The sequence below is a fragment of the Phascolarctos cinereus genome, unplaced genomic scaffold (assembly GCF_003287225.1).
Source record: "Phascolarctos cinereus isolate Bilbo 61053 unplaced genomic scaffold, phaCin_HiC Scaffold_1;HRSCAF=81, whole genome shotgun sequence".
In the NCBI taxonomy this organism is placed as follows: domain Eukaryota; kingdom Metazoa; phylum Chordata; class Mammalia; order Diprotodontia; family Phascolarctidae; genus Phascolarctos; species Phascolarctos cinereus.
In genome coordinates this window covers 242,031,907-242,044,228 of record NW_027555514.1, presented here as the reverse complement: position 1 = coordinate 242,044,228, position 12,322 = coordinate 242,031,907, and the positions used below count along the sequence as shown (strand labels likewise).

The 12,322-nt window shown below is 36.7% G+C and overlaps 1 pseudogene; it reads right to left on the bottom strand.

Annotated features, from left to right (window-relative positions):
* Positions 1–11,509: 11,509 nt before the first annotated feature.
* LOC110195950 (small ribosomal subunit protein eS26 pseudogene) lies at positions 11,510–11,893 on the bottom strand (annotated as a pseudogene).
* Positions 11,894–12,322: the final 429 nt, after the last annotated feature.

Here is a 12,322-nt window from a genome sequence, read left to right as displayed (position 1 = left end):
CTCTCTCCTCTCTTTCTCTCTCTCTCTCTCTCTCTCTCTCTCTCTCTCTCTCTCTCTCTCCTCTCTCCATCTCTCTCTCTCTCTCTCTCTCTCTCTCCTCTCTCCATCTCTCTCCCTCTCTCCCTCTCTCTCTCTCTCTCTCTCTCTCTCTCTCTCTCTCTCTCTCTGTCTCTGTCTCTGTCTCTCTCTCTGTCTCTGTCTCTGTCTCTCTCTCTCTCCCCTTCCCTTCTTCCCCCTCCCTCCCTTCATAAATATTTGCCATTACTGTAGTTCATAATAATAAACTAAACTAAACTTTTCAGAGGCAGTGTGGGAAAGGTCAGAGGACCAGGCTTCACATCCTGCCTCTCTTACTTCTTGTCTGTGTGGTCTTGGACAAATCCCTTAACATCTCTGGTCCTCAGTTTCTTGATCCAAAAAATGAAGGGATTAGACCAGATGACCTCTAAAGTCCCTTCAGCTTTAAATCTGTAAACCTAGGCAGAAAGAAAGAATGGGCTTTCTTTCCCTACTTTCAGCAATTTATAAGCTCCCAGGTAGAGTTTTCCTTTGCACAGCTAGTAAGAGCAGTCATTTAGAAAATAAATTCCCCACTGCACGAGTCCCTAAGGGGGCAAGATAACCTTGGATTTTTAATTATTAATACCTTTTTTCCACATTGCAATTAAATTCTTAATCCCTGACCTGCTAACTGGCAATTTTCTGATGGATTGAGTTTTTGTATTTCCATATTTCATTAATTGCAACTTATAGATCACATAATAATAGAATCTGCAGTACAGCATTTTGCCAACTGTAAAGGTTATAAAATGCTAATGAGCACTTTTACATGGATGTTAGCACATTTCAAGTCACTTTTCAGCTCTTCTATTAAAACCATTTTCCTCTTTTTAATTTGTTCCTTCAATTTTTCTATTTTTTTCAGCATATTCTTTGTTTCTAAAGCATCCTTCAGGTGCTATTAAAATATACTAGTAAAATCTTTGCTATGGAAAATAAAATAAATTGGGAAATATCCTTTGTGCTCATAATTCACTATCTCATTAAATACAGGATTTAAGTAAATCGACACCATCAAACAACAGACCAAAGCGACTCCATTTTTCTGAGGGCTTAAAAAAGTCTACCTTTGCCTTTTATGAATTCCTTCTCCTTTAAGAGTTGTATCGTTTTGTCCCAAAATTAACTAATACAATATTACAACTTTTGACATGCTTTTCCAGAGATGTATGCTTGCTATCCTTCTATTCTATTCCATTTTTCTTTTCTGTCTTTTAGCAACCAAGTATAATGGACTGGGTATCAGGGAATTTGTGTTTGAATCCTCATTCGACTGTGTGACCATGAGGTAGATGTCTCATTCCACTGAGGCTCAATTTTCTCACCTGTAAAATGGGAATAATGATTCTCATATTGCCTCTTTACTGAGTTGTTGTGAAGAAAGAGCTTTGTTAACTTTAAAATCAAATGAAGTCAACAAGCGTTTATGAAGTACCTACTATGCACCAGGCATTTTGCTTAGCTCTGGAAATTCTTTGGTTGCTGTCCTTCATGTTTGAAGAAGACCAAAATGAAATCACTATGTCAAGGTCAATGTACAGTGTGTCTGACTGTGGCTGATCAGGCCAATATGAGCTCAGAAGGCTCTACCACAGGTCTGGCACAAATAGTTCATATGAACATTTGGAGTAGATATCTCTCCAGATTTGTATACTTCACAATTCTTTTGAGCTACCACAGTTCTACTTGGCTCATAGAGCATAGCACCTTTTTTGAAGTGGGCATGCCATGCTGGGTGCCAGTGTCTCCCATTCTCAAATCAATCACAAAATTCTTCAGAGAGACTTTGAGAGTGTCCTTGTATCACTTCTTATGATAGAAGTTCTCCACCAGCCAACACCACACCATCCATATGTGGAACCATCAGTTAAGTAAGTGGAAAACTTTTAATACTTTGGATAAGTTCACTTGCCTTAGCAGTATGCTTTCCAGGGATGTGCACATAGATAATGAGGTTGACACATGCATTGCCAGAGCTAGCTCAGTGTTTGGTAGGCTCTGAAAGAAGATGTGGGAGATAAGAAGGTCTGTGGAGCCATTGTTCTGACCTCATTGTTGTATGCCTCTGAAATCTAGACAGTCTACCAGGGCCATGTCAGGAAACAGAATCAGTTCAATTTGAATTGTCTTAGGAAGATTCTGAAGATCACCAGGCAGGATAAGATACTAAACACTGAGGTCCTTTCTCGGGCTAAACTGCCAAGCATTCAAACTCTACTGCAGAGAACACAACTCTAATGGGCTGGCCATGTTGTTCCAATGCCAAATATACATTTGACTAAAAGACTATTTTATGGAGCTCTATGAGCAAAGAGAGGCAAAACAGTCCCTGATTCCAAGGATTTCACATTCTAATGGAGCAGGCAATATGTGAATGAAATGACCATGTACATATGGGAGAGTTACAAAATATATTGGAAATAATCTCAATGGAAGGCATTAACATTGATGGGGACCAGAAAAGAGATCCTGAAAAAATGAGATTTAAATTGAGACTTGAAGGAAGCCAGGAAGTGGAGACAAGAAAGCAGAGCACCCTACAGACAGAAAATAGCTAACAAAAATGCCCAGGCTTGAGGACCATTAAGAAAGTCAATGTCACTGGAATATTTTATATTTGATCCTAGAGGCAATAGGGAACCACCAGAGTTTATTGAATAGGAGCAAGAGGTGACATAATTACAACTGTGCTTTAGGAAGATCACATTGGCAGATGAGTAGAGAGGATGGACTGGAATGGGGAGAGATGAGGGAGGGAGCCCAATCAGTACACTATTGCAATAATACAGGTAGGAGGTAATAAAGTCCTGTCTCAGGCTGGTGGCAGCACGAGGACAGAAGGAAACATATATAAGAGCTATTGTAAGGACAAAGATGGCAAGACTTTTCAGTCCTGTATCTCCACCTACCTATTAGACATCTTGAACTGGATGCTCCAAGGACATCTTGAAATTAACATGTCCTAAACTGAGCTCATCTTCTTTTTTCCAAGGCCCACCTCAACCCCTTTTCTGGAGTCATGGAGACCTGAGTTCAAATTTAGCCTCAGGAAGTTACTAGCTGTATGACTCTGGGCAAGTAACAGCCTCTGCTTACGCTTTCTCAACTGTAAAGTGTGGATTGTAATGGCATCTACTTCCTAAGGTTGTTGTGAGGATCAAATGAGATAATAATTGAGATAATAAGCACTTAGTAAGGTGCCTGGCACATAGTAAGCACTATGTAGATTGTTGTTGTGATGATGAGGGTACTATCATCTTCCCAGTCACCCAGGCATGAAGCCTCAGTATCATCCTTGACTCCATACTATTACCTTTTATATCTAATATGTTGCCAAGTCCCATTATCTCTACTTTTGCTGTGTCCATTATATATGGCTTGGTGCTAATAGTGGATATTCTTGCTTTCGCCTTGATCTTACTGGAATAACCTTCATGGTTTATCTGTTACAGATGATGCTAGCTCTTAGTTTTGGATGAATAGTTTTACCGTATGAAGAAAAAGTTCATTTATTTCTATGTTTTTTTAAAAAGCATAAATGGGAGTTGTATTTTCTCAAAAGCTTGTTTCAGCCACTATTAATAAAATGACTTGGTTTTTATTATTTTTGCAACTGATATTGTCTATTTTGTTTGTAATTTTCCTATTATTGAACCAACCCTACATTTAAGTATAAATACATCCTCTTCATAGAATATGTATATATATATATGAAAATGTATGTGTGTGTGTATATATATATATATATATATATAATACATATACATATATAATATGTGGCTTCAATTACTTTGCTAATATTTCATTCACTATTTTTATGTCAATGTTCATTAGATATATTGCTCTACAGTTGTGTTCTCTGCTTTATCTTTATCTGGTTTAGATATCAAAACAATATTTATCTCTTAAATGGAATTTGAAAGGATGTGTTCTTTCTCTGTTTTTGAAAACAATTTGTTTAAAATTACAAATAATTGTTGATTGAATATCTGATAGGATTCGCTAGCAAATCCATCTGGTCCTGGGATTTTTTCCTTCAGTAGTTCCTAATTCAATTTCTATTTCTAAATTTGGATTATTTAAATTCTCTTTGTCCTATCTTGATAATCTGGGTATTTTGTTTTTCTAAATATTAATCCATTTTTTATGCTAATCTTTTTTCTCCTGGTCAAAATTTTCCTTAGGCAAAATAGTTTCTAACAAATTCCTTTATTTCCTGTTAATTTTGTGTTTTCTCCTTTGCCATGTTTAAAATCAGCAGTTTGGTTTTCTTCTTTTAACTTTTGATCAGATTATATCATTGCTTGTCCATTCCATTGGTGTTTTTGAAATAACTCATAGTTTTATTTATCAATCCAATAGGGTTTTTGTTTGTTTTCAATTTTGTTTATTCTTCTTTGGTTTTTAGAATTTGTGTGTATTTGTGTTTTTTCTAATTTATCAATTTTCTGGGTTTTTTTTTACTTAATGCCCAATTCATTGATATGTTTTTTGTTCTCAGTTTTGTTGTTGAAAGTATTTAGAGATAGATATAAATATTTTCCCATAAGAATTGCTTTGACTGCATCCAAAAAGTTTTATTTGTCTTATTGTGGTAATTTTCTTTCTTTCTTCTTTTTAGCTTAGAAGTACAATATTATTAATACAGTTCCAAATTAGTCATGTTGTGAAAGAAGAATCAGAACAAAAGGGGAAAAGCATGAAAAAGAAAAAACAACAAAAAACAACAAAAAAGTGACTATAGTATGCTTCAGTCTGCATTCAGACTCCACCATTCTTTTTCTGGATGTGGATAGCATTTTTCATCATGAGTCTTTTAGAACTGCCTTGGATCATTGTATTGCTGAGAAGAGCTAAGTCTATCATAGTTGATCATTGTACAATGTTGCTGATACTGTGTGGAATGTTCTCCTGGTTCTGCTCATTTCACTCAGCATCAGTTTACATAAGCCTTTCCAGGTTTTTCTGAAATCTGCCTGCTTATTATTTCTTATAGCACAATAGTATTCCATTACTTTCACATAACACAGCTTGTTCAGTCATTCTCCAATTGATGGACATTCTCTCAGTTTCCAATTCTTTGACACCACAAAAAGAGCTGTTATGATATTTTTGCACATGTGGGTCCTGTCCTTTTTTTTTTTAAGATTTCTTTGGGATACAGACCTAGTAGTTGTATTGCTGGATCAAAGGGTATGCATAGGTTTACAGCCCTTTGGGCATAGTTCCAAATTGTTCTCCAGAGTGGTTGGATCAGTTCACAATTCTACATGCTCACTTTCTTTTATGAAATTATTGTTTCTGTCATTTGTTCTTCAAACTATTAATTCTTTAGGATTAAATTATTTAGTACCATTTCAGTTTGAATCATTTCTTTAGATATTTTTCATCGACTATGATTGTATTATGACCTAGTCAGTAAATGATACATTTAATTTTTTCTCCTTTTCTCTACCTGTTTTAATTTTTCTACTTTTACTCTAATAAAATAATTTTTATTTTATGGACCACATGGTCAATTTTTTAAAAGATGCTATTCAGAGCTAAGAAATAAACATGCTCTTTTCTATTCCTTTTCAAAAATCACCTCACTTTCTCTCCTCTATTTCACTCCTCAATCTTTTTTTTTTTTTGGATAGCCAATGGGGTTAAGTGACTTTCCCAGAATTACACAGCTAATAAATGTTATGTGTCTGAGGTCAGATTTGAACTCAGGTCCTGCTGACTCCAGGTCCAGTGCTCTATCCAGCCACCTAGCTGACCCTCATTCCTCAATCTTATACGATCTACACCTCATCCTCCAATTGAAACTGTTCTTTTTAAAGTTACCAAAGATGTTTATAATGCCAAATATGATTTTTTCAGTCCTCATTCCCTTTGACCTCTCTATTACATTTGAAATTGTTGACCACTCTCCCCTCCTAAATACTATCTCCTTTCTGGATTTTCATGGCATTTTCTCTCTTGTCTCTCCTCCTTTCTTTCTGAGTGCTCCTTCTCAGTCTTATTTTCTGGCTCATCATCAATTTCCCTTCCCCTACGTGTTTGCCTCAAGTGTGTACCCCAAGCTTCTGTCCTGGGCATTCTTTTGCCCTTTCTCTGCACTCCATCTAGGTGACCACATCAGATCCTGCAGGTTTATCATCTCTAGGCAGATGACTCAGAGATATATAGATCCAGCTCCATATTTATTCGTGGGACAGGTAGGTGTTGTAGTGAAGTCAAGAAGACCTGAGTCCAAATTTAGCCTCAGACATTTACTAGTTGTATAAACCAGGGCACATCACTCCACCACGCTTTGCCTCAGTTTCCTAGTATATAAAATGAAGATAAAAGTAGCACCTACCTTCCAGGTTGTTGTGAGGATTAAAAGCAATTTTTGTAAAAAGAGCTTTGCACAGTGCCTCCCACATGGTAAGTGCTATATAAATATTAGTTATCACTACACTGACTGACTCTTCAATACCATTCCCATGTTACCAGCTGCCCTTTAGACATTTCATCTGGTTGTCCTGGAGACATTAAACTTAACACATACTAAATAGAACTCATTATCTCTTCCCTGAAGTCCATCTCTCTACCAAACTTCTCTATTTCTGTCAAAGGTGATACCATTCTTTCAGTCACCCAGGTTCACAGTCTCAGCATTATCTGTAATTTGTCACTCTCCTCTACCCTACATATCTAGTCAGTTGCCAAACCTTGACATTTCAACCTTCACAATATCTCTTTCATTCGACTTCTCTGTATTTATCTGGCTACTACATTAGTTCAGTCCCGCATCATCTCTTGCCTAGATTATTGCAATAGCCTCCTTGATCTCCTTACCTCAAATCTCTCCCCACTCTAACCCCCCCTCCACACAGCATCCAAAATCTACCATATGGTAAATCTGCCTATATAGTCCCTACTCAGTAAATTTTTGTGGCTCTACATTGCCTCTATGATAAACTATAACTCATCTGTTTGGCTTTTAAAACCCTTCACAATATACCCCAACCTATGTTCCAACTTCCTTAAACATTTCTTTCCTTCTATCACTCTACAATCCAGCCAAAGTGGGCTTCTCTCTGATCTTAAGGTATAGCACTCCATCTCTTATCCCCTGACCATTTCCCATCCTTGAAATCCCTCCTCAGGGCTGTTTCATAGGATCCCTCAAGTACTACCTTCTGCACAAAAGCTTTCTTTATCCTCCTCACTTCCTGACCTCCAACCCTGGGCCAGGGCTAGTTAGTGTTCTATCTCCTTGACTACCTTGTATTTTAAAAAATGCATTCTGTATATATTTTTATATGTATGAGTGGTCTTTCCCAATAGAATGTAAGGTCCTTAAGATTAAGGTTGTTTCATTTTTTTTTTGTAATTCCAGGTCTAAGCATGGTACAAGTAGGTACTTAATAAATGTTTATTGATTGATATGAACAAAGGGCAAAGCAAGCTTTGAAAAGGTAAAGATAATTTCTGTTGGGGGCATAGAGATCAGTGTAGGCTGCATGGAGGAAGTAGTATCTGAACTAGATTTGGAAGAGTAGGTAAGATTTTTTACTAAGGAGAGATGGAAGAAAAAGAATATCATCACTTTGCCCAAAATTCTAACTCAAAAACAGAGGAGGCCATATTTTTCATCTTTATTTTGTGTGTGTTTTGTGCAGAAGAAAAGAGTTTGACTATGATTAGGCAGACCCTGCCCTCTCAGCTCCAGGGAAAGGATGAAATTGGTTGCCAATGTTTACATTTTCAGAGACCAACATGAAGGGAAATGTTTTTAACTCTTGTTACTGAAGGCCCATGCTATAGACACTGACATAGAGGCACCCAAAAAGGGGAAGGGAGAAAAAGAAAAAGCCAGCCAGAGGGAAGGAGATGAAAGTATGTACACACATGAGGAATAAGTTCAAACCTTTCATACTTCAAAAGTATGTTTGTGCCCAGCATAAATGTTGTGTCATCAAAGAGAATGGATCTCAAGGGTCCACTTCTTTGTCAGAAACTTCATTTCTGTGGTAGGAGAATAGATATATTTAGATGCATAACAAGATGTCAGACAAGGGGGATTTCCTGCACAAATATTTTATCAAGTATTAACAGAAGTTAATGTTGAATGGGCAAGAGAAAACACATCTACGTGTCTTGAGGCAGAGAAGATGAGGGAGTTTAGATTGGGGTAGAAGGAAAGGGAACTAGAGTGGGTATAAAGGATTTTTATTGATTTATTTTATTGTGAAATTAAGAAGTGAAAAAAATTCTATAACATAGAATAGAAAAAAAAAGATTGCACATGAAACTACAAATCTGTTATGTACAAAAAGTCATAATGTAACCTTTTTTTTCTTTTTTTCTTCCCTCCCTGTTCCCTGCCCTAGAGATGGCTACCACTAGACACAAATAAGTAAATATATATGTAAAATAATTCTATACATAATGGTATTTATCAGTTCTTTCTGTGGGTGCAGGTATCACCCTCCTTCATAGATCCTTTGTAGTTCATTTGGGTATTTATTTATTTATTTATTTTTGCTAGGCAATGGGGTTAAGTTACTTGCCCAGGGTTACAAAGCTAGTAAGTGTCAAGTGTCTAAGGCTGGATTTGAACTCAGGTCCTCCTGACTCCAGGGCTGGTTCTCTATCCACTGTGTCACCTAGCTGTCCTGTAATTCAGGTGTTTATAATAATCAAAATGACTTATTCACTCGAAGTTGTTCTTAAAACAAAAATTGCAGGGCAGCTAGGTAGCACAGTGGAGAGAGCACCGGCCCTGGATTCAGGAAGACCTGAGTTCAAATCCGGCCTCAGACACTTACTGGATGTGTGACCCTGGGCAAATCACTTAACCCCATTGCCTAGTCAAAAACAAAAACAAAAACAAAATTGCTATGACTGTATACAATGTTCTATTGATTCTACTCATTTCACTCCTCATTATTTTGTGCAAATCTATCCATTTTTCTAAGATCATTGAGGTCATCATTTCTTATAGCTCAGTAGTATTCCATCACAATCACCATGACTTGTTCAGCCATTCCCCGATAGATAGGCATACCTACAATTTCTGATTGTTTGCCACTGTGAAGAGAACTACTATAAATATTTTAGAACATATAGGCTCTTTTCTTTTTCCATAATTATCTTTGGAAATAGGCCTAGTTGTGGTATTGCTGGGACAAAAAGTATAGGCAGTTTGATAATTCTTTGGGCATAATTCCAGCTTGCTCTCCAAAATGCTTAAATTAGTTCACAGTTCTACCAACAGGGAATTAATTTTCCAATTTTTCCACGTCCCCTCCAACATTTGTCACCTTTACCTTCAATTATTTTAGCCAGTCTGATAGGTATAAAATGATATTTCATAGTTGTTTTAATTTGCGTTTCTCTAATCAATAATGATTTAGAGCATTTTTCACCTAACTATAAATTGTTTTGATTTCTTCATCGGAAAACTGTCTGTTTATATACTTTGACCATTTATCAATTTGGGAATGATTTATATTCTTACAGATTTTACAAATATAGTTTATTATTATATAGTTGAGATGTGAGACCTTTATCTGATAAACTATCTATAAAATTTTTCCAAAATTTTATGCTTTTGTTCTGATGTTGGCTACCCTTGTTTTATGTTTACACACCCTTTTTAATTAAATGTAATTGAAATTATCCTCTTTATACCTCACACTTCTATCTCTTAGTTATTCATAAATTGTTCACCCATCCATAAGTCTTATAAGTAATATGTTCCATGTTTTTCAAATTTTCTTGTAATATCTCTCTTTATATCTAGGTCATATATCCATTTTGATTTTATCTTGGTAAATGGTGCAAGATATTGTTTATGCTCAATTTCTGCCAAACTGTTTTCCAACTTTTTCAACATTTTTTTTAACAGGTGTACTCCCAAGTATTTTATACTGTCTAGAGTTATTTTAAATGGGGTATCTCTTACTATCTCTTCTTGTAGGCTTTTGTTTGTGATATATAGGAACACTGATGATTTATGTATGTGGATTTACTTTATATCTTACTATTTTGCTAAAAGTATTAATTGTTCAACTAACTTTTTAGTTGAGTCTTTGGGATTTTTCAAGTAAATCATCATATTGTCTGCAGAAGAGATAGTTTTATTACCTGATTTCCTATTCAAATTCCTTCTCTTTCTTTTTTCTTCTCTTATTGCTATTGCTAGGATTTCCAGTATAATAATGAATAATATTGGTGACAGTGGGCATTCTTACTTCACACCTGATCTTACTGGGAAGGTTCCTAGCTTATGATGATTAATATTAATATTATATTGGGACATGGTGGATTTCAGCTTCTGGAAGAAGCTGTTGATAAAATACACAGGCTACTCTACTCCCTAGCTGTGCCTAGAACTATGTCTCTAGGAATCCCACCTGGGACATCCCTCGGTTCATTCTTCCTAGAAGAGCAAAGGACTAAACTATCTCTGAGGAATCAACCAAGGTATTATGATTCCAAAGTCCGTTGTCATTGATGCCCTTTCTCTTCAACATTTCCCTCTTCCTCTCTCCTCCCTGCAACAATCTCTTGCTGACAAAATATTTTATTCCACAGTTAGAAAATAAAACCTTAAAATGTGTTGAGGTGATAAATTGAATTTCTTGCACATTAAATTGGTATCAGTAAGTCAGTCAAATGTAAATGATGGAGAAGAGATCCTTCCATTTCCGTAATGCACAGGGCAAAAAGAGAAGACAATGGATGACTAAATAAGGGGAGAAGTCAGCACCAAGGACAGTAACAGGCAGAGAAGGCAAAGGGTGGGAACATGGAAGACAAGATATATTTTTGAGACTTCATAACTTTGCCCAGTAGAATATATGCTGCTTGCATTTCATTTTTGTCTCTGCATCCTCAATGTCCAGTATGTGTCTGGCACATGCGAAAAACTTACATGTTTGATGAATTACCAACGATTAGCCTTACTTGCAGCTGGAGAATACAATGAGGATAATGAGACATTTTTTTTCATACTCTAAATGGATTCTACTGCACTTTATGTAATTTATGAAGTGATTTTTTTTGCTTGTTTTTAAAATCAACAAGGAAGGAGCTTTGTATCTATATAATCTGTGAATCAATACATCATTTTATGAAAATCAGAAGATCATAGATTTTAGGGCTGGAAGGAAACTAGGAGAATATTAAATCCAACTCCTTAATTTATATCTGGAGAAATTAAGGCAGAAAGAGGTTGAATGACTCAGCTAGGGTCACACCACTACTTAGTGTCTGAGGTGGGATTTGAAACTCCGTCTTCATGATTTCAAGGCCAGTGGCCTATCCATAATATCACGCTGTCTCTTATATTACATTTTCATAGCCCTTTTTAAGGTTTACAAAGCACATTATTATTAATTTTTTTAAGGTTGACCCACCATTTATTTTCCTCTGATCAGTCCAGGAATGTTGATGGGCAGATAGCTCTTTACATAGGCTTTGGAGGGGGTCTGGGAGCAGCACCAGCGGGTCTGAAGCGGGGTGGGGGTCTCCGATTCTTTCGTGCCTCACGGGACCCATTCCTCGCTACCTTGCTGTGGATGGCGCATCTCACACGGTAATGGAGTTTCACATACAGTTTGGGCAGCACATAGGAGTCGAAGACGCTGGCCTCGGAAATGTCCCTTACTGCCGCAGCTTCCACGATGTTGCAGCTGACGAGCTTCTTGATGGCCTCGTCCTTGGGCACGCAGCGGGCGCATTTGGTGCAGTGGCTGGGCTGCACGTGGCCGCGGCCCTTCTTGGCGAGACGGTTGGACTTCTTCTTCTTGGTTATCTTGGAAGCCAGGAACCCAAAAGCTACAAAGCACATTATTTACAACAACTCTATAAGGCAGGCACTGCAAGCATGATTATACCGATTTTATAAATGAGTTAAAGAGACCTCAAAGAGTGAAGCAAGTTGACCGAGTTCATAGAGTTATTAAGTGATGTGAAGCCTGAAATTCAGGACTTCTTAGTCTAAGAGTATTGTTTTTTTCCCCCCACAATATCATACTGCATCATAACAAACCATGTGTCAAGCCTCCTCTATATATAATGAAGAAAGCACATATTTTTATTTCCTAATATAATTCCCATGTATATTTTATATATTCAGTACTGAGACATAGCCTCGTATGTGGTCCTGCTAAGTATAGTGGGAAGAAGATGAAATTAGGAGTCAGAATACACAGACTGTGTGACCTTGAGGAAATCAATTAACTTTTTAATATTTATTTCTTCATCCATAAAATTAGGC